The sequence below is a fragment of the Rhipicephalus microplus genome, chromosome X, assembly GCF_043290135.1.
Source record: "Rhipicephalus microplus isolate Deutch F79 chromosome X, USDA_Rmic, whole genome shotgun sequence".
NCBI lineage: Eukaryota > Metazoa > Arthropoda > Arachnida > Ixodida > Ixodidae > Rhipicephalus > Rhipicephalus microplus.
Genome location: NC_134710.1, coordinates 402245551 through 402270812, shown reverse-complemented (window position 1 = coordinate 402270812; position 25262 = coordinate 402245551). Strand labels below are relative to the sequence as shown.

General features: G+C 47.5%; 1 pseudogene; it reads left to right on the top strand.

Moving 5' to 3' along the window:
- The first annotated feature begins 9269 nt into the window (after positions 1-9269).
- Positions 9270-25262, top strand: part of LOC142775448 (protein tolkin-like) — a 327993-nt pseudogene continuing 312000 nt past the window's right edge.

Genomic DNA, 25262 nt, shown 5'->3' with positions numbered 1-25262 from the left:
ATACAAATTTTACGGCGTGGGTCGCAGTGTCCGACATTATATATATATATATATACATATATATATATATATATAGATATCATTAACCACTCAGGTTTATATATATATATATATATATATATATATATATATATATATATATATATATATATATATATATATATCCCTAAAGGCGAGACAGAAAGACGGAAGGTTAGGTGGGCAGATGAGATTAAGAAGTTTGCGGGTATAAATTGGCAGCAGCAAGCACAGGACCAGCTTAACTAGCGGAACATGGGAGAGGCCTTTGTCCTGCAGTGGATTTAGTCAGGCTGATTATATATATATATATATATATATATATATATATATATATGTGTGTGTGTGTGTGTGTGTGTGTGTGTGTGTGTGTGTGTGTGTGTGTGTGTGTGTGTGCGGGGGCGAGAGGCGTGTCTCTCCCTCCTCTCGTACCCTTCTCCCCTTCGCTTCGCAAAGGCACTGCGTGCACTAACCATGCCATTCTCTGACCTTTATTTCTTGACCTAAAGAATCACTTCCCGTGCTCCGCATGGTTGCAGAAGGTATACTGTGCATTGTTTTCTTTTTCGACCAAGCACGTGTCGTCTTCGATAATCCTGTGAAAACGACTTGCACTCGAACGGCTTTAGACCGAGCAAGGGTTTTTGTAATAAATTCAAGCTTTTTTTTCTCAATTGCTTCTTCATATGAATATGTGCGGTTCGTAGATCGTGACAGCCCATTCGTTCACTCACATATAATGTGGACCATATAAAGTCGCAAAGCATGTCGAATCATACAGTGCGAGAAGAAATTAGTCTCTTTTACATTTTATCAATTATTATTAGAGTGTTCTGTAAAGTTTTGCCAATGCCTCAATCATTTCCTTGATTTTTTTCATCCCTACGACATTGTTATCCTATAGGAAAGGCATTCCTTGTGCTATGCGTGGTATTTTATTTGCAAGCATGGATGCAGCTCGATTCTTGCACGTGCACTCCCGCGCCGGCAGTCTGGTGCTTATGGTGCTGAACTGTTGACCCGCAAGTCGCAGGATCGAATCCCGGCAGTTCACGGCGGCCACATTTTTGGTGGACGAGAAATATAGTGCGAGACCTGTGTAGTTAGACTTAGGTGCACCTTAAGTATAACCCCAGGTGGTTTAAATTTTTGGAGACCTTTGGTATGGCGTCTCTAATGATTATATGACAACTTTGGGACGTTAAACAGAACAATTTTTACTGCAACATTTATAGGTGTACACCCTTCTGCTCTTCAACACCCTCACGAAAGGCATAATAACACCCTTATGCCCCTTACATCCTTCTCTGAGGGTATACCAGCAAAAAAAAGGTGTTACATTCATTCGAAAAGAGTGTAAATCTGTAAAACACCCTTTTTACACCCATAAAAGTGTAAAAAGTTTTGCTGTGTACGCTGAATGCAGACGCCGCTCTGGACTGACTTCGCGGTAGGCGAGGGCTCACGATCAAAGCTGGAAACCTCCGAGGGTTCTTCACACTATTTTTAGCACAGAAAAAGACAGATAAACGCGCAGCAGCACTGACATGCTACAGTAGTCTGTACAATGTTTTCACTTGGCCGACGATCACACTCAGGACCCGTGCAAGCGCAGCCGGTTAGCATTCGCTGGATTTGTCGGCGTCGCTCGAACTCGGCACGAACCCATGTCACGCTGGTAGCACTCACAGTCGTTCGTCGTGTAGTTGTTATAGATGTCGAAGCGGTCATTCAGGAACATTTGGAGTAGTTTCCATGCTTGCTTCCAGCACTCGGCCGTGCCTTTGAAGTGATGGCCAGTAGGCACAGCATTCGGAGGTATCGTGGCCTGTGATTGGTTGGCGCTGCCGTACACGTGGGGACGTAGATAAATATATCAAGCCCGGATTGATCTCCGCGCCTCCTCGCGTATGCTCCTCTAACGTCGACGCCGAGAAGCGCATTTCACCATTTTGACGCGTAGGTGCGAGCATACCCGTGTCAGTGGTTGGCACTTTGGGCGGCTTTTTGTACACGGGCTCGGCTGGTGCCCTTCGTGCGATAGCCCTAGCGCCTGCTGGCAGCGCACACTCGGTTGGTCTTGCGGAGTTGTCTGCCGGCCCACAAAACCATGATTCTCGCACTGTGCTGTATTTTGGGTTGATAAACCCTTGTTTATTGACTGCCCCGAGTGATATCTTTGCGCCGTGTCCAAGAGTCGACAAACCTGGCCATAGCGTCGTTGTGCGCAACGGCAGTGGAGATCGTCGCGTCCCTTCTCGGTCGCTTCGTAGGGTAAGACTTTAACAAACCTATCTCCACATAACTGTCTTGGCATTGGATAGAACGGAGGGAGTCATGCTCTGCCTTTGTGGGTGACTTTTCGTTCGCGTGCTTCGGCGGTTCCCTTTTGTGTGGCAGCCATGACACTGCAGGATTACGTTCTCAATTCTTACGAAGTTGCGCTATCGGACCCAAATCAGAGATTGTCACACTTTGTTGGGTAATTAAACTCATAATTTGACGACCTGCTTTGAGTTCCATCTCTACGCCATGTCGAAGAGTCGACGAACCTCGCCGTAGCGTCCATGTGCGCAACGGCAGGGGAGATTGTCACGTCCTTTCATGGTCGCTTCGTAGGGTAACCTTTTAGGAAACCTAACTCCGGGAATTTTTTCGGAGAACTTAACAGCGTGTTTCCGGCCGTGTGCACTGACCCACGCATACGGACGCCATATTTGCATTGAAAAACGGGTGTGCCGAAAAGTTGTTTATTTCTATGAAATAGAAAAAAATTAAGGCAGTGTCGCAAACTGAACAATAGTTGTATTTTACGTACGGCTTACAGCAACTTTTCTTAGTCTTACAACAACTAAAGAGAACAGTATTTATTTCAGCAAAAAAAAGAGAAAATTGCCAGTAAACTTGACTACTGTTTCGCCCCGCCGCAGTGGTCTAGTGGCTAAGATACTCGGCTGCTGACCCGCAGGTCGCGGGATTGAATCCCGGCTGCGGCGGCTGCATTTCCGATGGAGGCGGAAATGTTCTAGGCCCGTGTGCTCAGATTTGAGTGCACGTTAGAGAACCCCAGGTGGTCGAAATTTCCGGAGCCTTCCACTACAGCGTCTCTCTTAATCATATGGTGGTTTCGGTATATTAAACTCCAGACATCATATTTGCGTACTATTTCTTGGCGCGGTAACAGGCACAAGTTTGGGTTCTGTAGCTGCTACAGCACTGCCAAGAAAAGTTGTCGCAGAGTGTAGTTCAGTGTGCGGTATATACTATGTAGCTGACCACGAGTTCGCGGCGGCTTATAGCCAAATTTGACACAGAATACTTTCCCGCAAGTATGTCGGCAGGACAGGGGGATCTCAGCCTCAAAACCTGAACATGCCCCTTCTAAATGGTGAATGTCTGGACACATTATACTCCCCAACCGTGCCGTGAGAAAACGAACGACTGTACGTGTGACAATGGCCGCTTCAAAGTATTCTAAAATGTATACAGCAAGTACACTTGTTAGGTGCCCATTACGCCGTAGTTGTTGCTTTTGCAAATCAGTGAAGGGCCCAATGCACGTCCGTGGGGCAACGCACGGAGTGCTTTATAATGAGTTGGCCTTCAAAACACCCACTCGTCGCGCAATTCACATATGTTGATGTCTGGCGTGACGCTACGGCTCTGCCATACAATAATACATGTGTTTAAGGAGGTTCCTTCCAACACATGACAGTCATATTGTTCTTTTTATTGCGAGAGCGATTACATAGACACTCTCGGCTGGATTTTGCCGCCGGCGTCGGCGTCGCCATCACTCACCGTATGACTAAATATATATATATATATATATATATATATATATATATATATATATATATATATATATATTCTCACGTTATTAAAATTGGTGCAAGCTTCAGTGTAGCAAACAGCGGAACAGTTTCGATCGAGAAGCGCGAATTCGTCGTCGTCTTTCTACCGAGCAAATCCTTCGACATGCACAAGTAATGATGACACTAGCCACGCAACAGCCAGAAACCCACTACATGCTCGTGTCATTACTTCCCCTTTCGAAAAGCATCCACTCGATGCTTTCAAATGTATGAAGGCAAGAGCAAGTCTTCAGCGTGAGTATTACGGCTTCATCCTAGCCACGTGGACGATGTTCGGCTGGGCATGATGACGGGAGGAGTGCACGCTGGGCTCTGCGATAACTTCGTAGTTTACATCGCTGAGGCGTTGAAAACCCCGTAAGGGCCAAAATAACAACGCAAGAGCTTCTCAGAACGACCGCGTTAGCGTACTGGACTCTAGAGCCATACTTTTTCTCCGGTGTGGTAGGTGACGTCTCTGTGCCGAAGGTTGTACCTATGGGCATCGTGTTGTTGCTGAGAGCGAATGCGCAAGCGAGGTAGTTGTCGAGCTTCTTCGGCGCGCTGCGCATACTGGTCAGCATTTTCGGTGGTGGTCATAAATGCGTCAGGTAAGAGCAGGGCGTCTAACATCGCAGTAATTTCGCGGCCGTGAAGCAGACGGAAAGGTGTAAATCCTGTAGTTTTTTGCACGGCGGTGTTATAAGCGAAAGTTATGAAAGGGAGCACACTGTCCCAGTTCTTATGGTCTACATCGACATACATGGAAATCATCTCTGTGGTGGTCTTATTGAGCCGTTCTGTCAATCCGTTAGCTTGTGGATGGTAAGCTGTCATTCGGCGATGTACGGTGCCACTGAGTGTCATCACTTCTTTCAGTAGTTGGGCAGTGAAGGCCCTGCCTCTGTCTGTTAGAACCATCCCGGGAGCACCATGGCAGAGGACGACAGCACGAATGAAGAAATCCGCGACATCGCTTGCCGTACCGCGCTGGAGTCCTCGTGTTTCACAGTAACAGGTTAAATAGTCAGTCGCAGTTATTATCCAGCGATTCCCCACTGAAGATTTTGGAAATGGACCTAGGATGTCCGTGCCAACTTGTTGAAACGGTTCTCGGGCTGTCTCCACAGGGTGTGCAATACCAGTAGGTTTCATGGGCGGAGTTTTGCGACGCTGACCGTCTAGGCAGGTTTTGACGTAGTGCTTTACGGTACGCGACAGTTTGGGCCAGTAGTACGTGGGGCGAATACGTGTACGCGTGAACCCTGAATGCCTGAAAGACGGTTCGTCATGGCATGCCTTAAGGATGTCGTCTCGCACCACAGATGGTACGGTCAGTAGGGTGGTTGGAGCGTTGGGATCAAAGCTCCGCTTGTACAGGACGTGGTCACGAAGGCTAAATGATGAAATCGTGCGCCTGAATGTTCGTGGCGGCTGCTCAAGCTTGTCCTCGAGATAGTCGATGATCGGGCGAAGTTCTGTGTCATCACGCTGTTTTTGAGCCAAGTCAGAGGCTGTGACGGCCATGAGGAAACTTTCGTCGTCAGTTGGGTCAGGAGGAATCAACTCGACTGGGGCGCGTGATAGGCAGTCAGCATCGGTGTGCTTGTGTCCTGACTTGTAAACCACCGTAACGTCAAATTCTTTTAGGTGGAGACTCCATCTAGCTAGGCGGCCTGAGGGGTCTTCGAGGCCGGAAAGCCAGCACAATGAATGGGGTTGGTGACTGCATTAAACGGTAGCCCGTACAAATACGAGCGAAACTTGGATATGGCCCGCACGACAGCTAGGCATTCCTTTTCTGTGGTGGAATAGTTCGTCTTATCCAATGATAACGTATGACTAGCGAAGGCGATCACTCACCCGATACCTTCCTGCCATTGCACATTGACGGCTCCGAGGCCGACATTACTTGCATCTGTATGCACTTGAGTGTCGGCATTTTTGTCGAAATGACCCAAGAATAGAGGAGTCTCGAGGCGTCGTCGTAGCTGGAACCAGAACACTAGAACGGGGTGGTACTGCCACTGCATCGTCAGATACACGCAACGCCATCATACGTGATTCACAATCCTGAGAATGTTGGTTACGTGAAAACGTCACCAGCCAATCTCGGAGGTTTATAATAGCCCGATATTCTAGAAGGAAGTCTAATCCGAAGATGACCTGTCTGGAGCATTCCCGCAGTAAGACGAAAGTCCCGATGAAGGTCGAAGCGCCAATATGTACTCGGGCAGTGCACCTCCCAAGCGGCGTCACTATATGACTACCGCAGTACGAAGCTGTATACCATTCCATGGCGTCACCACTTTTCGGAGAGCAGCCGCGAAGTCACCACTCATAACGGAGTAATCGGCGCCAGTATCCACGAGTGTGGTGGTCGAGTGATTCTCGACGGTTATGGAAATATCGGCGGAAATTGCTGCGTCACGTTCAAGAAATTTCGTGACAGAAATATTGGCGTCATCAACGTGTCGTGGCGGAGGATGTTCTTCAGTTCGGTCAACAGTGGCCCTACCCCCAGAGGCCGCTGGCCTCAGTTTCCCTGACGAGGGCCAGGACCTGGGGATCTGTTTCGTACACCAAAGAACTTGGCGTAATGACTAGGCGAGCCGAGGCGCCGAGGAGAAAGTGAGCGTGGCCGGTGGCTTTGTGCAGGGGGAAACGGCTGCTGCGCTGCTTGGTATTGCTGAATCTCGAAAGGCCACTCCCCGTTGCTGGGTCGATGCGCGTTATGGTGAAACTCCTGAAGGCCCATCCTGCGATACGCACACTGGCCGTACAGATGGCCCGCTTCACCGCAGAGGTAGCAAAGAGGCCTGTGGTCAGAGGTGCGCCATACGTCAAATTTACGGGTGACTTCACGCGGAACGTCATACTGAAAAGCGCTCTCCTAGTTATATTCATGTGCGAATTGACGGGGCGATGGTGAGAAAGTAGAGGGTGGCCACCGTCTGTTAGAAGGTTGACGACTCCTCAATGCTTCGGCGTAACACAGAGCAGGAGCTTCCGCACGAATTGGGAGCCATGATTGGGTCACATTCTTGAGTTAATCGCGAATAATGTCTCCCAGAATCGTCGCATTTGGGTGAGCAGAAGTGGGACGGACTTTTTTCAGCTCCTCGCGGACCACGCTCCGCACAAGATTGTGGAGTGCTGATAAGTGCTGATAAGTCCTGTCAACAGGTAAAAGGTGACACCGCGGCAACAGAAGCTTGGCGTCGTACTGTAGAGAGCGTTGCTGAAGTGCCCGTTGCATGGTAGTAGCTTCCGCGATGAACTCATCGACAGGGGTTGGGGGCTTACGTATGAGTCCAGCAAAAAGTTGCTACTTGACACCCTGCAGGAGGAGTCGAACTTTTTTGTTTCATCCACCATTGGGTCAGCGCGCTTAAACAACCGTGACATGTCTTCGACAAACATAGCCACGTTTTCATTAGGCTTCTGAAGCCAGCTCTGCAGAGCCTGCTCGGCCTTTTCTTTCCTTTCGAGATTTCTGAATGCGTGGCATAGCTGTCGCTTAAATTCTTGCCAGTTGGGGATAGACGGCTCATGGTTCTCATATCAGATGTGAGCATAGCCTTCAATTGCGCAATAGACGTAGTGAAGCTTCTTGGTGTCGTTCCATTCGTTGGCGGCTGCAACCCGATCGAAGTGGTCTAGCCTGTCATCTACGTCCGCAAATACATCACCATGAAACGGCTTCGAGGTTCGTGCTGTGTAGACGACACTCGGGGTGGATGTGAGTTGGTCTACGTTGCTTTCTTGCATCTGACTTGCCGTTGTGGTGGTTATTCTCGCCGAGCTCAGGGGGCCAAATTTAGCTGGTAGTCCTAGCAAGCAGCGGCTGAAGTGAAGCGGCAGGTTTTCCTTCGAAATTTTCGGAATGGTGGCAGACGCTTGAAACGGCTTGAGTTAAAACTAGCGAATTGGGATTGTACCCTGCGCCTACACCAGTTTATCACGGTATTAAAATCAGTGAAAGTAACAGTGTAGCAAGCAGCGGAACAACTTCGGTCGAGAAGCGCGAGTTGGTCGTCGTTTTTCTGCCGACCAAATCCTTCGACACAAGTAATGATGACACTAGCAACGCAACAGCCAGAAACACCCTACATGCTAGTGTATATATATATATATATATATATATATATATATATATATATATATACATATATATATGTATATATATATTTATATATATGTATATATATATATATATATATATATATATATATATATATATATATATATTTCAGTAGATCCTCTGTGAGCGGTCACAACGTGGTTTATTTCGACGTTTCGGCCTAGAGTCTGGCCTTCATCAGGATTAAAGTAAATCCACCAACCACGGAGGATCTACTAGACTACTTATATATATATATATATATATATATATATATATATATATATATATATATATATATATATATATATATATATATATATATATATGAAAACGCAAGAAACAAAAACTATCCAGAAAAAGACTCGCGCACGGTATCGAACTTCGGGCCTCTGAAACGTGACTGCGAGGCGTTAAGCACAGAGGCATGGAGAGGCACGTACTTGTTATTTCAAACGAAAAGCTATTGATAGCTACCACTTACCGTTGTTGACGAGCGTCCCGGGGGCAGTCTATTGTGTTTTAGCATTACCAGCAAGATGGCGCAATGGGCGCGCGTCGCCGCATCAACACGACGCGACGGGACACTCGTTCGCGCGCCCTCATCTCGCGGTGGGAAAGATCGTACGCCTTGGCTGGCCTTGGGATTTCACCGGAATGATCCTGTTGTTGTTACCGGACGCACAAAGGTAACTGAAATCTTTGCACTCTCTCCGTTTGCGAAAACGGAGCGCTTTTCAGACATAGAATAGTGACAACTGAAAGGCTTATTTACGTTGATCTGTACTTATGAGTAGGTTTCGTGCGTCATTTGTGCGTGAGAAACGTGGGGAACGTTTCGATTTGCTTGCCATTCTTCTCGTGACCTTCCAGTTTCTTGCTGTCGCGTTCATTGCTTTGCCTTTGCGGCAAAGCTGTCCCTTTATTCTGTGTGTGTAATCTTAAGCAGTTGTTTCTGTCTCTCTTCATCTTATGATTTTTTTTTCAAAACAGCATTAAGCAATGCGTGGCTCTGTGATAGAATACTGCCTTGCCACGAATGCAGACGAGTTTCGATTCTTACTCAGACTGATGTTTTTTATTGTTTGTTTTATTTGCATGTTTCTCAAATTTTTTTGCCATGGACGAGATGATTTTTTTTCGTGCAACTGGCAGCGCTGACGCCAACGCAAGGATTTTTGGGAAACCAACTCTTCAACGCTATCAGTTGAAAATTTTCCACTTGAGCTCTATCTTGCCGAGACGGCTGACACTTGACATTTTGCCCCGGACGGATGGGCCCCACCGGCTCAACGACGCCTCTGCGTCTCGTACTGCAACTAATTGTTCAGTTCACCATTGGTTGCCCCGACGCGGTGGTCTAGTGTCAGGTACTCGGCTGCTGACCCGCAGGTCACAGGATCAAATCCCGGCTGCGGCCGCTGCATTTCCGATGGAGGCGGAAATGTTGTAGGAACGTGTGCTCCGATTTGGGTGCTCATTAAAGAACCCCAGGTGGTCGAAATTTCGGGACCCCTTCACTACGGCGTCTCTCATAATCATATAGTGTATTTTGGACGTTGAACCCTATATATCAATCAAACACCTCCGGTTGATAGCGCGGGAAAAGATCACAATCAAGCAATGTCTTGGCGCTTCAAGTTACATCGAAAGTTTATAAAAAAATTTACCTTTCCTTTTATTGCCACAGCATTCGATCTAGAGGGCGGCGCGTCTACTTCGTCTATGGGGAATTCGCGTTACATAAATTGCCTGTTAATGTGGCCAGGCATGATGGCTTTCGCCAGTGAGTTTTTTCATAGGGACAAATACCATTTACTATTGTTTATTTTTAGAGGCTCATGTGCTTTAGTTTATGTCCGGGTTTCAGAACCATAGGTGGTAGAAATTTCTGTAGATTTCTCCTATCGCGTTTCTCACAATTTTATCATTTGGCTAAGATCCAAGTGGTTCCGGACATAAATCTTCGAGTTGATAATATTATTATTATTACTTTATTAGTAATAAAAATATGATTGTTACTTTATTAATAATATTATTTTTGCCGTACTATCACTTCTTTTTACACATCTTCCCCCTTCTAGGTCAATTTGTTGGGCCTGGCGTATGACTTCGAGTCCATCATGCATTACGCGCGCAACGCGTTTTCAAAGATCACGCACCTGGACACCATCCTGCCGCAGGAGAACGCCACCACAAGGCATCGGCCCGAGATCAGTCAGCGGGTGCGCCTGTCACCCGGTGACATATCGCAGACCAACAGGCTCTATAAGTGCCCACGTGAGTACATACGCGAGATTCTCATTAGGGACCATTTTATTAGCAACTGAACTAAAGACTGTGGGTGAGAAAAAAGCGATGACTCAGGTACCTATTGCTGAGTCATCGCTTTTTCTTTCTTTTTCAGAAAAAATAGAAGGAGAAATATATAAATAGAAAAGACAGTGAGGCTAACCTAGAACTGATTTGCTATCCTGTACAAGGATGGGAAAATAAGGGTTGGAAAGGGGGTAGAGAGTGAGGGAGATAAATAAATTTGAAAAAAAAACACACACATATGCACACACATGCAGGGAGGTCCGATTAAAGTCGTTTGGGGAGACCGGTTGAACGTAGGAAGCGCAGGACCACCTTTCTTCTGCGACACGAAGTCCTTTCGGTAGCACAGAATTTTTTCTTCCGAGAAAGTCTGGTTGTCCAGTTGGTCTAGTCCAATGCAGAGTGGCTGTCTCTGCGAACAGTACTCTGGGTATTCGCACAGAATATGCCAAAGTGTTTTGTCTCTGCCGCAATGGTCACATGTTGCAGTGTTGACCATTCCTATGCGGAACGTGTACGCATTCGTAAAGGCGACACCCAATCATCACCTGCACAGCATAGTCGTGACTCGTCGTCGAAGTTCTGAAGGAATTTATTTCAATTCATTCAGTATACTTAGTACAGTACTACAAAACATTACAACAAAAAAAGTGAACAATATAGAAGAAGGTCCCGAAGTGAGAACTGTCAGGAGGACCTCCTGTGAGAACAAGTACAATAAACGTAAACAAAGATTGACAACAAATAAACCGTAATAAACAATTTCACTCTAACAAACTAGCACTTAAACATTTATCAAGGTATATACACATGCATAAATACAAATATATATAAACCAACACAGATAAAAATGCACCAAAATGATCAGGTGATGCGTGTGGTTAGTAAAAACTGTTTGAGTTGACACTGGAAATTATGTAATGATGGGCTTGATTTAATAGTCCATGGACGTGAATTTCATGATGAAATTGCAGTAAACAACTTTGTGATTTTACCGTATTTAGTGTTTACTTTTGGAAGCAGGAGGTTACTATTTTAAGAAAGCCGCGTGTTACTATACTTGTGACGGTGTGTTAGGGGAAGTATGTCTATTGGAGTTTTACCTGTTCTACTTCTGAATAACAAAACACCAAGTTTGTGTTGAAAAGTGGAGGTGACAGGTAAAACTTCACAAGTGCTAAAGATGGGTGCTGCTGATGCAGTGTATGAACTATGAGTGATGATACGGCTTGCTATTTTCCGAAGGTGAATAATGGATGCCAGATGAGTTGCGTACGTGTTGGCGTAGGAAGAAATGCAGTAATTAGTGTGACTGTGAATAAAATGCATAGTAAAGTGATTTGAGAATATATTGCTTAAAACAATGTTTAGGGCTAATGAGTATGCGAATGTTAAAAGCTGTGTTCTTGATGACAGAGTTTGTATGAAAGTTAAATTTTGGGTGACGATCTAATGTTACACTTAGAAAAGTAATTGACTTTGATGGTGTAATGACGCAGTTATCTATGTATATTTCCGGATCTATTGTTACGTTTTTTACGAGGGTTAAATAACATGAAAGTTGTTTTAATAAGGTTAATTTTCAACAAGTTATTATTGCACAATAAAACAAAATTACTGACATCTGTATTTTATTATAATAGGAGATTTTGGAGATTTTGTCACAGGAAAATATTGTACTATCGTCAGCGTAAAGGAGACAAAGGAGTGAGCAAAAGTTTCCGTCGGCACACGATGCGATTACACTTCATTGTCAAATGTTTTCCTTATCTCAAGGCAGATGCATCAATCAAGGGAACCGGGTGGGAACCAGCATTTTAGCACGTATGACAGCCCTTTGCTTCTAGGATAGCGCATAACTATATGAATATAACTCAGCCAGATGCGTCGGGCTAATTCAAACGGTGACGCAGGCGTACGTATATAATTGATAGATGTATTGCATCGTTTACAAGGGATGCTTACCGCGTGTAGCGTCGGCATGTTTTAGTTACATGTGGTTGTGATGTTATAACCCTTCCGTCAGCGCTGTGTTTCATTTTCGTGTCTCCGGTCGAATGCTGAAAAGGAGCGATTAACAGTTATCACCAATTATTCAGCCGGCAAGACCATCGAAACAACCACATCGATTAGCTGCGCTACAGATGTCACTCACGCGTGATGAAAGGCATCATTTCACGTGGCACCCATTGTGGTGGCTTCCCAATGGCTGGGGCACTGCGACCGCAGCTTTTCATCAGTGCGTCATCGAATATTTATGTGCGTATCGGAAAATAATACGTGTGCTTTTACAACAGCGACCAGTTTAATGAATCAGATCATCTGCAACATTTGTGCACGTTTTTCCGCTGAAAATTGTGACAACCCCGCTTATTCTACAACCCAGCTACCACTGTGCTACTGGTTACATTACGATCTATCTGCTTCTCGGTCTCTAGCGATACTAATTTTTATTATTCTGCTCGCAACCCTTTTGGGCCCGACTAATGATACATTCGGCTGGGTTGTACCGTGCTATAACTGGGATTAGAACAGTGCATAGCCCGCTCCTAACCCGAACCAGAGAAAGCGTGTCAGAGTCAAAAGCTCAGCCACCAATCAGAGAAATCAGAGGCCCGAAGAGGATACACATCACAGCGTCTTCTGCTGCAAACAAACAAGGCGCTAGAAGCACCACACATGCAGGCGGGGCTGTCGTTGAGCCAGGACCAGGGTGTAATCTAGATGAGTCACGTGACCAAATATTGGTTGGTCGCTTTTCCAAGTTATAGTAGAGAGCACCTGAAAGTACTCTGAAAAGGACCAAGGGACTCTGAATGAACCAGCTGGACATAATCATAGTGCTGACGTGAAGCGCCACAATACGAAAAAATTTCAGCTTGCGCGTTGCCATCCCAATTGACTGCTCACGCTGTGTGGTTACTAGGGGATTTTATCTTGTGCGTATATTTCTCTACCTTACAGTGTCACCGGATACCGAATAGAATCTGCACATACGCGGGTCCTAACAGAACTTAAACCTTTACGTAACGTAAGGTACCCGCCTGATAGGCTTTACGTTGAGGCCCTATATTGCATATCCACTTCATTCGTAGGATCTCGCGATATCCACATTGCGTAGACTCTAGTCGTCGAGTCAAAATAAGCCGAAGTGTGAGCGCCAATAGCGGTTACATTGTTTCCGCCGGATTACTAAAGCTAGAATTGCCTATAACATCAAAATCGTGAACGTGTGAGCCTCCGACAGCTGGATAGGTTGCGCCGTCTAGTGTGGTCAAAATGCACCAGAAAATTGCAGAATTGTTATTGCTAAAACATCGTGAATTGTACGTCTGGCGAAAAACCGCGCAGCGACGTTACTAGGATTGTGTTACCTTTGCAATCATTTTCAGCTAAAAAATATTACGCGTAAGCCAACGTGTTCTCGACTGGTTGCACGAAAAGTCATAAGATGCCGACACCATCGTGGCAGTAACCTTGTATTTCTTCATTCCGTGGCGCATACGATGACACTGTGCTGGATAGAGAAGCATTTCGTGATTTTTCCGCAGCGGTGATTCAATTTAAAGATGGTTGAATAAAGAGCTAAAGATGGTTGAATGAAGTTAGCATCGCAATTTGTGGTTTGCGAAAATGTAAAGGCATAAGTTTGCGTACGTACGTAAACATTTACGCATGGGGAACCAAAACGTTGAAAAACATACGTTCCGGTAAGACAGCAAACGCAAACCGGTATCTGAAAACACGGTAACGTAAAACAGTATACGTAGAAGCTGAAATCCTCTACTGTCATCCAGCGCACCTGTGAAGCGGAGTCTGGAATAAGGTATGTGCACGTGAATACAAGATATACGCTTATTAGATTTCTAATGTGTATACTTTTTCGAAATTCGTATTTCTCGTTATGGCACTGATATTTTACCCCTATAATTGTCTTGCGCGAGTTGCGCGAGTGAACCAGAGGACAATAGGCGCCAGTTCAACCAATTCCAAACGTTTCTTTGAATACCTCTGGTGATGTTTTTCAAGCCCTTCGCGGTGTATTAGTCCTTGCAGATTGACTTTACCTCCGTATTAGCGTTCAGGCTCGGTGCGTACATGTTCGACAGAACGAAACGACAAACTGTGAACGCTTTCGACAAAACCTAGCATAACCGTAAATGTCGTACTTGTGGCTGTGTCTTCACTAGACGTGCATATCTGAATTTGCGGCTAACGTAAGCACCGGTGATAGCAGCTGACGCTACTGCGTGCGAGTCGAAGGCAACTGTACACCAACGAAAGCGCGCCTCGCGAGGCGTATGCTCTTTTAGATTGTTCAAGTCACCAATCGTCTCTCAACCTTTTGGACGGGGCTTCCTTTTAGGGCTGCTCTTACAGCGCGGGCGAGGTTCTGCGGCACAATAGGGGCTGTTCATAAGGCCAGGGTCGCGCCTCTGCAGAAATATCCACCACAGAGTCATTCTAGCTCATAACCATTTTTCGCACCTCTGGCACGTGGGCCGCGCTTTAGCGTGAACGGATGAGACACATCCCGCACTTTTTATTGCGCGTTATCGCCGCCTGGCAGCTGAGTTGGCGTTTGACTAATGAGGGACATTTGTTCCATCGTGTTCGAAACCTTATATTAGGAATGCGGCGCCCGCCACCTTCTCTCTTTTAGCTACGTTGAATGGTGCGGATGGCACCGGTGATTCAGTGGGGCTTGTCACTTGCTGGCCGGACAACCACTCACGCGAGGGCGCTGGGACAGGCGCAAAGTGGTCACGCGCCACTTAGTCTGTATATTGACAGATTGATGAACGCCCTTTCGCATCGGCAAGAGGCAGGAGAGCCTGCCGCTCGGCCGCCGCGGAGTGTTGCCACGCCTACACAGAGCAGCCAGTGCTTCCGACTCGTTGCGTAGCAGCCGTTAAGATAGATCAATGAACGCTATGCCTGGTCTATTCCCCGTGTCCACTATATACAACACGTCGTCTCCTGACTGGCTGCCGAGTATGTGCCGACTCTGTGCACGGGGCGTTTATCGCGACCAATATTCAGACGGTGGTGATCGAGTCGGCGCTGGGGACGATGGCACACTTTAGCGGAATCCACCTAACACAGGGAGTGCCTGTCCGAATCGTCGGAGATGATGGCTTGGTACACTGTGCCACGGGAGGATGTGGCAGGTATTAGACGAGTGTGGCTCTAGCTTAGCTGGCCACGGTATCGAAAGCTTATTCAAAGCTTTGTTCAAGAAAGTACAATAAATTGTTCCTCCAAACTTTTCAAAAGCCTATACAAGGCGCTCAAAAACTATCCTGGTCACATTTTATAGCGCGGTTGCGTAAATAAAAAAAAACTGCCAGCAAAGCCTGACAAAATGAAATATGTGGCATTGAACGTCTGAGACATAAATGCACACAAGTTGTGCATCAAATGTTATCTTCTATTGTAGACCTTGGTGTCTACAGGTTTTGTATGCGAGCAAAGGGAGGGGGAGGGTGAGAGTGGAGTTTAACATGCTGGACGCTAACTGTAGCCACTAACAAATAGGGTCGCGCTTAGACACCAAAATTTCAGTGGATTTCACCAACTACCACGCATTGGCCCTCTAACAGTTAAAACTTCGCCCGCCAATCGGAACCGGTCACGAACCAACCTGTCGCATTTATTGAAGCGTCTCATTTAAGAGTGCCTAATAATTTCACATCAAAGGTGTCTATTCTGCAAATGGATGCTTATAGCCTAGTGGCATATGTAGAGTGCTTCACTGTTTAGCGGTGAACAAATGGCATAATGGCGATCGTCTTTCTCTCATCCAAATTTTACGTGATTCCTTGTCGTTTATTGTCAATAAAGCATGTGTTGTAAAGTGTTAGTGTCACTATAGAAAGCAAGAACAAGAAAATAGTGCTTGTACAAGCCGCACAGGGCTTACACAAAAGGCTGTCAAATGATAAGAGTCCGCATTCATGTAAACTTTCGTTCGGTAAAAACGGCTATAAGATCATGCGCTAGCTCGATATCGCATTTCAGTGACGGAGTATGCCAGGCAATGAACAAAACGTTACCACTGGCATCACTGTAAATCTGTACATCGCTTTAAAACCTGGTAACCATGTGAAACTATTTAACTGTGAAAAAACCCGTAAAACACTTCTTTTATAATCCCTGGCTTCTCTCTCTCTCTCTCTCTCTCTCTCTGTGTGTGTGTGTGTGCGTGCGTGCGTGCGTGCGCGCGCGCGTGTGTGTGTGTGTGCGTGCGTGTGTGTGTGTGTGTGTGTGTGTGTGTGTGTGTGTGTGTGTGTGTGTGTGTGTGTGTGTGTGTGTGTGTGTGTGTGTGTGTGTGTGTGTGTGTGTGTGTGTGAAATGAACCAATGGCTGCTTCATGTAAAAGAAAAGGTAGTTGTGATGCCGTACGTTCATCGCGTGTCCTATTCCTTGAAGATTGCTAAGTGAGCAGGGATGCAAACGTGACCTTCTCTGCACCTTTGAACATGTTTAAACTTTGCGAAATGAGAAAGCCTTGCCTCCGAAAGGCACCAGCCTGTACCGTACACCACGAAAGTAAATATGTCGAATTCCAGGTTGGTGTGGTCTGAAATATTCCCTTGTCATATGGAAAGTACGTAAGCCATACTGAGAAGTGCCTAAATGACAGGTTCAGACAGTTTCAACAATGTTAGGAACGGCAGAGAGGGTCACTTGTCAACACAGTACAGAGATTGCAACTATGTACCAGATTTGCGCGCATCTCCTGTGATTGTAGAAAGTCGACTGGTAGAACAGATTAATAATTGAGGCAAAAGAGATTACGAAAGGCGGTGATCATTGCAGGAATGGGACCTCCGTATCTTTAGAAAATTTTAGTTTAGCGCGCGCAACGGGCGAGAGGGAGCACGACGTCGCATGCGCTTAACGCATGAGAGATGCCTGCGTTTGCGCGCGCAAGTTATGTACACGCCAGATATCAGACACTTTTAGTTGGGCGTACGGGGAAGATGCGTGCGCTGTGAAAATTACGTTGCGTACACTAAAATGAAGCGTGCAACGACATTTGTAGTTTAAAGTACCTTGATTCGTTTCACTCAACAAGATAAGGCGTATTCAAAATGCAAGGAGTTTCGCATGCTTATCGGCGCCACCCACGTTAGGAGTATGCTAGGTCCTAGTAACAACGTGGCCTTCGTTATCTGCGCGAAATACATCCTGACGGCCAGCAAACAAGTCAGTCTGTGGCGTTCGCTGTGTAGATTTTTAGCATCGTTCTTTGGTGCACTGAATGTGCACGTTTGCCTTTGATGTTTTGAACTTGGCTGCGCAATGCGTCTGATCGGGCACGACCACACTGGATCGACCCCAGCGTTCTATCCAGCGCTGCTGCAGATAAGCCCTAGCATATCCTGCAGCAAGTGGTCGCGTTCCAGTTATTCATCGCCTTTCGATTACTACCTGCACATTTAAGGAGTTACAACTCGCACAACGTCCAAGGCGGGTTATGTTTCACCAGGCCAGGAATGAAAGTACGTACCAAGCTGTCAATTTATTTACGGGTTCAAACGCCGAGAGGCTTGGCAGAAAAAGACGCGTCCCCGCACACAACCTATCGAAGGCGATTATTGAGGATTTTCGTGAGACGCCAGGCAATTTCTTCTGAGTCATCAGCATGCCGGAACGCACCGCTTGAATTTACCTTGTCTTGCATGAAATCATCGCCTTTAATTCATTTTGAAATACACATGCCTTGCATCAGGTCCACTGTTGCTTTCTGCGTCGAACGCCACTGCTGCCACCATATACTCTCGCTATGGTTTCTTCGAGGTCTCGCGAGAACGTAACGTAGTAAGCGTTGCGTTACGTACACAGCTTCTCGTTTTGGGTGTACGCATGCATCTCCGGAATCGATGCGTTAAGTACTGCACATGCGCAGTTCTCTTCCGTGGCAGAGCTGCGTGCGTTGACTCGTTACGTACGCCCAACTAAAACTGTCTATGGGCGCTTACGTTGCGCTCTCTACTGCAATTTCGTACCTTACCTGCAGCACTTCGCAATATCTCGCCCGGTCGAGATCGAAACAGGCAAGATGGCCGCAAATGAGAGCCGGATGCTGGTCATGACAGTGAACGAAGACTGTGTGAATCACGGCATTTCTCTTCCTGAAGCTATCCGGTGAACTAGTGCAGTGGATTGGGATCACTGCTAAGCTGGAGCACGACGTAGGACGACCTGACAACGTGAGTTTTAAAGAAGAAGCCCGATTTTGACGTGAAGCACCACGATGAATTCGTGTATTGCGTACGGCATGACGTGTGTGTGTGATCCATTGGAACTGTGGTGATTGATACTTGTGTCTAACCGCCAGATGTCTGAATGATCGCCTGCAGAAGCATACGAAGTGTTAAAAAGTGAAAGGACAGTTTTATCCAAGGTGCATTGAGTGCACAGTCATGCACCTCCGTGTTCCATCAAGCTCAGTGGATTTTTCTCGCACACGGATAAACCACACGGCACCCTCATCATTGTGCAAAGCAGCTTTCCTGCCACGTGAACAATGGAATGTATTTTTATATTTAGCATTTAGCAATCCCTCTTCAGGTATTTTTTTTCTCCCTTCGAAGGGCCACTCACCAAGCCCCATACCAAATTTTAGTTAGACAGTGGAAGTTGTGTGGTGTCCAATGAGGAACATTTTGCCCCAAAATTTTTTTGAATCAGTTGTTTACTAGTAAAGAAAACGGGTATTTTGAAGCGGCGCGAAACGAGGATGAGAGGAGGTGAGCTCGAAACCCTTGACGCTCATCCGCCTAGCTTTCGCAAGCCAAATCTCTTCTCCACCCTTTCAGGCATCCGATCAAGAGGTCACGTTCACATGACGTGCCCAAACAAGTCCAACCCCTGGCGTTGCTTTGTTGACCAGCGTTGTTTTGTGGTGTTCTGCCTGTTTATGCGGGATAGTTTGAAAACGCTGGCTTAGAAGCGGTAGATTGGATAAACACAATGAGCGCGCGAACGCGTAGGAGCGTTCCACGGCGGTCGTCTGCTCGATTCAGTAACCACGGGTTCACGAACGCAAGCGAAACGCCGACACATTAGCCCCGCATCTCGTTGCAATTCACGGGAAAAAATGAAAAAAATACGCTCACATTCTCTTATTGCGTCTCATTATTTATCTAGAGCTCTATTAATCTCTTCAAGCAACAAATTACATAAACTACGCATGCCCTTTCAATAATTTTCGCCATGTCACGTGCCACCCTTGGCAACGTCAGAGCATAGTCGTCTACGTAAAGGACCAATGTCACTGCATTGGCGTGTACGTAGGGCTATTTATACGCGCACGTCATGCCTTCATTCTCTGGGCGCACGCCGGCAGAAGGGAGGGGGAGCAGCGTTCATCTTGAAATTTGACCCATTTACGCAGCGCGTAGCGTTGCAAACTTTGGCAGACGTGATCATGAACGTCTAGTCTACGCATTGCACTTGTCCGCTCAAAATGGTCACACCTGGTGAGTGGCTTTTTAAGTTACAAAATGTCTGTGGCATACATTAAACGTTAAGTTGTCAGTATATAGGCGCTTTTCTCCTCGTCTCTTTGTCTCTTGTGCTGGTTAATCTAGCCTCAGCACCACAAACCACTGCTCATAGACGGAAAAGCTCTGCTTAAGTCATGTCACGCGTTGGGGCGAAGCAACACTGAAAGGCAAGCGTGTTGACGCTCACGTACAGTACACACTTCAGATGTTGCTCACGATAAACTAATGCTGTATCGTCGGAGCTATAGCGTACGCAGCGTGCAGCACCTGGTGGACGTATGGCTTAGCGTACACTAAACTAAAATTTCCTCTTATTTGAGATAGAGTTGCGATACCTGAATGCGACAACGCTACAATCAAACGTGACAACAATGCCTGCATAAATAGCACCCATTTTTTCTTAAAATAAACATTGTTGGATGTGGCGCCCTGTCATTGTGAGTGTCCCTTTTTGTGCACCGTGTTGTTTGCGCTTTCTGAGTAAAATCATGCAACACCAATACGCCCAGTTAAGCCCTCTAACGCCAAGGCGGGCATCTGGCACAAGAGTCAGTTTCGAGAGAGCAGTTTTATTGTTAGTTTGGTCAATGAGCCGCAGTAAAGACGCCCTCGCTGCTATCGTTGCGCTGTGGTGGCCAAGAACGCGCTTTATATTGTCACGTTACTCTCGACAAACTTGATAAAAATGGGCTTTTTTAGTCGACTACCCAAACAGCGGCTCAGAGAGATCGTCTTTGTCTTCTTTCACTATTCGATCTCACCCAAGCAAACTATGTGGCAATAGTCCCCCCCTTTGAAAGCATCGGCTCGATGCTCGTAAATAAAAAAATGAAGGTATACACACGCAGATATAGAGAACCAAGAGAGGGAGAGTGCCACTACTCGCAGCGCAAATGAGGAAGTTTCGCCAACGCTTGCGCCAAGCGCAAAAAGAAAAGGCATAAAAACACAGGAGAACACAAACAGCAGCAGCAACGCTAAGTCAAGGCGTGTCGTAGCACGTGAAACTACAAGGGCTGCTGTGTGAAGTAGGGCTTCAGCCGAACGACATGCATGGTTTCGGGCCGAAGCTGTCGAAGAGAAGACGCTGCACCGTCCGGAAATACCTCGTAGGTCACATCTGTGACTCGTCTAAGAACCTTGTACGGTCCAAAATAACGGCTTAGGAGTTTTTTGGATAAGCCTGGTCGCCGGACAGGGATCCACACCCACACTCGGTCCCCAGGGTGGTAGGTGCCATTTAGATGGCGGAGGTTGTAACGTCGTGCGTCTGCATCTTGTTGGTGAGTGGTGTTTATGCGAGCTAGCTGACGAGCTTCTTCGGCGTATTGAGTGTATTGCTCCGCATCTTGAGCAAGTTCATTGCTTTGGTCGCGCGGAAGCATAGCATCGAGCATGGTTCGCACGTTGCGTCCGTAAACAAGTCGGAAAGGCGAAAATCGCGTTGTTTCTTGCGTTGCCGCATTGTAAGAAAACGTGATGTATGGAAGAATCTCGTCTCAGGTTTTGTGTTGTACGCCCACGTACATTGACAGCATGTCCACTATGGTCTTGTTAGGCCTCTCTCTCAGTCCATTGAATTGCGGATGATGAGCCGTTGTTTTTCGATGACTTGTGCAGCTCAGTTTAAAAATGTCCTCCATCATCCGTGCTGTAAACGACGTCCCTCTGCCCGTAATCACGCATGACGGGACACCATGCCGTAGAACTATTTGGTGCACGAAGAACTGTGCGACTTCAGAGGCTGCGCCACGGGGTAACGCTTTTGTTTCAGCGTAACACGTAAGATAATCTGTCGCAACTATAATTCATTTGTTCCCGTAGGACGACAAAGGGAAGGGCCCGAGAAGGTCCATTCCCACGAGGTCAAACAGTGTCCGTGGTGGTGCGATTGGCTGGAGCAGGCCGGCGGGTTTCACAGGCGGAGTCTTGCGGCGCTGGCACTGACGGCAGCCTTTCACATATCGAAGTACACTAGTTGATAGTCGCGGCCAGTAGTACTGTTGTCGTACTCGGGCGAGAGTTCGCAAATAGCCCAAATGTCCTGACGTGGGCTCGTCGTGGCACGCAAGGAGGATCTCATCAAGCATGTCGGTAGGAACAACGAGTAGGAAGGCATTGTCGCTACCACGGGCGTTTTTCTTGTAAAGAATGCCTCTTCTTAGACAAAAAGAGGACAGTTCGCGAGCATTGTGTTGAGGGACCTGAGAGTTGCGGCCTTCCAGGGAATCAATGACTGGGCGTAATTCGTCGTCTGCCCGCTGCTTTGACATAAATTCGGAGTCGCTAACTGCTCCGAGAAAGGCATCTTCATCTTCGGAGCCCCTGACAGCGTTCCCCACAGGTGCTCGAGAAAGCGCGTCGGCGTCTTCGTGTTTGCGCCCTGACCTGCACACAATCGTAATATCAAACTCCTGCAAACGCAAACTCCACCGTGCGAGACGGCCGGATGGATCTCTGAGATTCGCCAGCCAGCAGAGCGAGTGGTGGTCAGTCACCACTTTGAAGGGACGACCGTATAGGTAAGGCCGAAATTTGGTCGTCGCCCACACGACTGCGAGGCATTCTTTTTCTGATGTAAAATAGTTGGTCTCGGCTCTAGAAGGAGTACGACTGGCGTAAGCTATCACATGCTCAAAGCCGCCGTGTCGTTGTACAGGGACAGCGCCAAGTCCAACGTTGCTGGCATCTGTATGAATTTCTGTATCAGCGTCCTCATCAAAATGGGCAAGAACAGGGGCTGTTTGCATTCTCTGTCGTAACTCTGTGAACGCTGTATCTTGTTCTGCGCCCCAAGTAGACGGTACGCCATCTCGGGTGAGTCGCGTAAGAGATTCAGCTATCTTCGAGAAGTTGGCGATAAATCGGCGATAATACGCGCACAAGCCGAGAAAACGGCGCACTGCTCTTTTATCTGATGGAACAGGGAAGGCGGTGACAGCAGCAGTTTTGTCTGGATCAGGTCGCGCTCCATTCGCACTAATGACATGTCCCAGAAATTTCAACTCTTCATAGCCGAAATGGCATTATTGCGGTTTCAACGTGAGTTCAGCTGTGCGAATGGCTTCCAGAACCTTTCTCACACGCTTCAGATGTTCTTCAAAGCTCTCGGAAAAAATGACCACATCATCGAGGTAGACAAGGCAGCTTTGCCACTTCAAGCCAGCGAGAACTGTGTCCATCATCCTCTGAAAAGTGGCTGGTGCAGAACCGAGGCCGAAGGGAAGAACTCGGAATTCGTAAAGTCCGTCTGGAGTCACAAACGCGGTTTTTTCTCGGTCTCGTTCATTCACTTCAATTTGCCAATAACCACTCTTTAGATCGATGGGCGAAAAATAATTCGCACGTCGTAACCTGTCGAGGGGGTCGTCGACCCGTGGAAGCGGGTAGACGCCCTTTTTTGTGACGCTACTAAGCTTCTTGTAGTCAATACATAATCGCAGCGTTCCGTCTTCTTTCTTTACTAGAACGACTGGCGAGGACCAATCACTGCTGGATGGTTGAATAATCCCGTCATCGAGCATCTCTTTTACTTGTGTCTGAATAGCCTCGCGTTCTTTGGCAGAAACGCGATAAGGCTGCTGCCGGATGGGGTGGAGGTCATCGTCGGTAATAATTCGATGCTTCGTGAGGTGTGTTTGACGGACTTTAGAAGAAGAGGCGAAGCAAGATCGAAACTCTCTTAAAAGGTCATGAAGTGCAGCCTTTCTCTCGTCTGACAGCGTCGAATTAATGTCGATGCGGTCTAGAAATTCCTCATCCTCATGCGTTTCCTCGGACGCGAAGCACTCCGTGACGTCGGCAACAGGGTGTGCATAAGCTACGGTGGTTCCGCGGAAAAGATGCCGGTGCTCGTAATTGAAGTTCGTAGCTAGTATCGTTGACTGTCCGTCACGGACGCGCACAACACTTCGGGCGGCGCATACACCTTGGAGCAGCAGAAGTGATAAGTTGCTTTCAGCCACCACGTCGCCGTCTTGGAAGTCTACACAAGTGACTTCCAAGACACACTTTGACACACAAGTGACTTCCGTCACACTTTCGTCAGCAACACGCAGCGCAGGTCTACGGCAGTTATCAGCGTCTCGGTCTGTTGCGCCTTGAGTCGAGAAGGTCACAATGCGTTCACGGAGATTTATGATGGCACCGTATTCCCGAAGGAAGTCCATGCCGATAATCAGCTGACGCGAACGGTCGCGAAGAACGAGGCAGCGGAGCACAAACATTGACGTACGAATTTTCACTCTTGCGGTACAGCAACCCAGCGGTGTTACAACGTGTCCTCCAGCTGTTCGAATTCGCGTTCCATTCCACGGCGTGATCACTTTCCTGAGATCTTTCGCTAGCCTCCCGCTGATGATCGAATAGTCTGCACCAGTGTCTACCAATGCAGTGACCTGAAGACCGTCAACCAGCACGGGTATGTCGAGTGACACGCGGTCACTAGGTTCAGATGTGGATGTCGGCGTTTCTTCGGCACTGCGATTATTCTCTGACGAAATGCCTTCGGCGTTGCGTGCAAGCGTCGATGGGAGGTCTTCCGCACTTCCTGCGACCTTGCCCCCGAAGGCCGCTGCCTTCAGTTTTCCCGACGAGGGATCAGGGAGCGTTCCCGTGCTGTCACCCCGAAACGTGGCCCAGTGGCTGCGGGTCCTCTCGGAGATGGTGACCGCGATTGCCGTCGTGTAAAGGGTGCACGCTGTTGCGCGAGATACTCTTCGATATCCCTTGGCCTTTGACCGATTCGGGGACGAGAGGAATTGACGGAAAATCCGCGCAGTCCAAGTTGCCGGTGTGGGCATTCGCGGTAAATGTGACCAGCCTCACCGCAATGATAGCAGAGGGGTCGTCTGTCTGGCGTACGCCCGAGATCAGACTTGCGCGTCGGTGCACGGCGACTATCGATGTCCAAATCAGCGTGCGCTGACTGAATCGCGACTGACGGCATCATTGTCTGGATCGGGACGTATGGCATTGTCTGGATCGGGACATGCGGCACTGTCTGGATCGGGACGTGCGGCACTGGCTGGATCGGGATTCCTTGACCCGAAAGAGGAGTGGCAGATCGCAATGCTTCCGCGTACGTACGACGGCGACTGTCAGTAGACACAGGAGCCGTTTCTGAATCAACCGATGTGGGCGGAAAACGATGGGCGTGCAGCACCTGCTGGACCTCGTCGCGGATGACACTGGTGATAGAACCAACATCGATTTGCCTTGTCCCTTACATCTTTTCCATTTCTTCCCGGACAACAGATCCAATCATCTCGCGAATCCATTCGGGGCTCTTGCTCCCAGGGGTGGCGAAAATTGCGGGAGTTGAGGCAGCATTCACTTGACGGTCAAACGGAGCAGACCGTTGGTGCAGTACTCGCTCCATTGTTGCCGCTTCAGTAAGGAACTCAGCAACATTTTTGGGGGACTACGTAC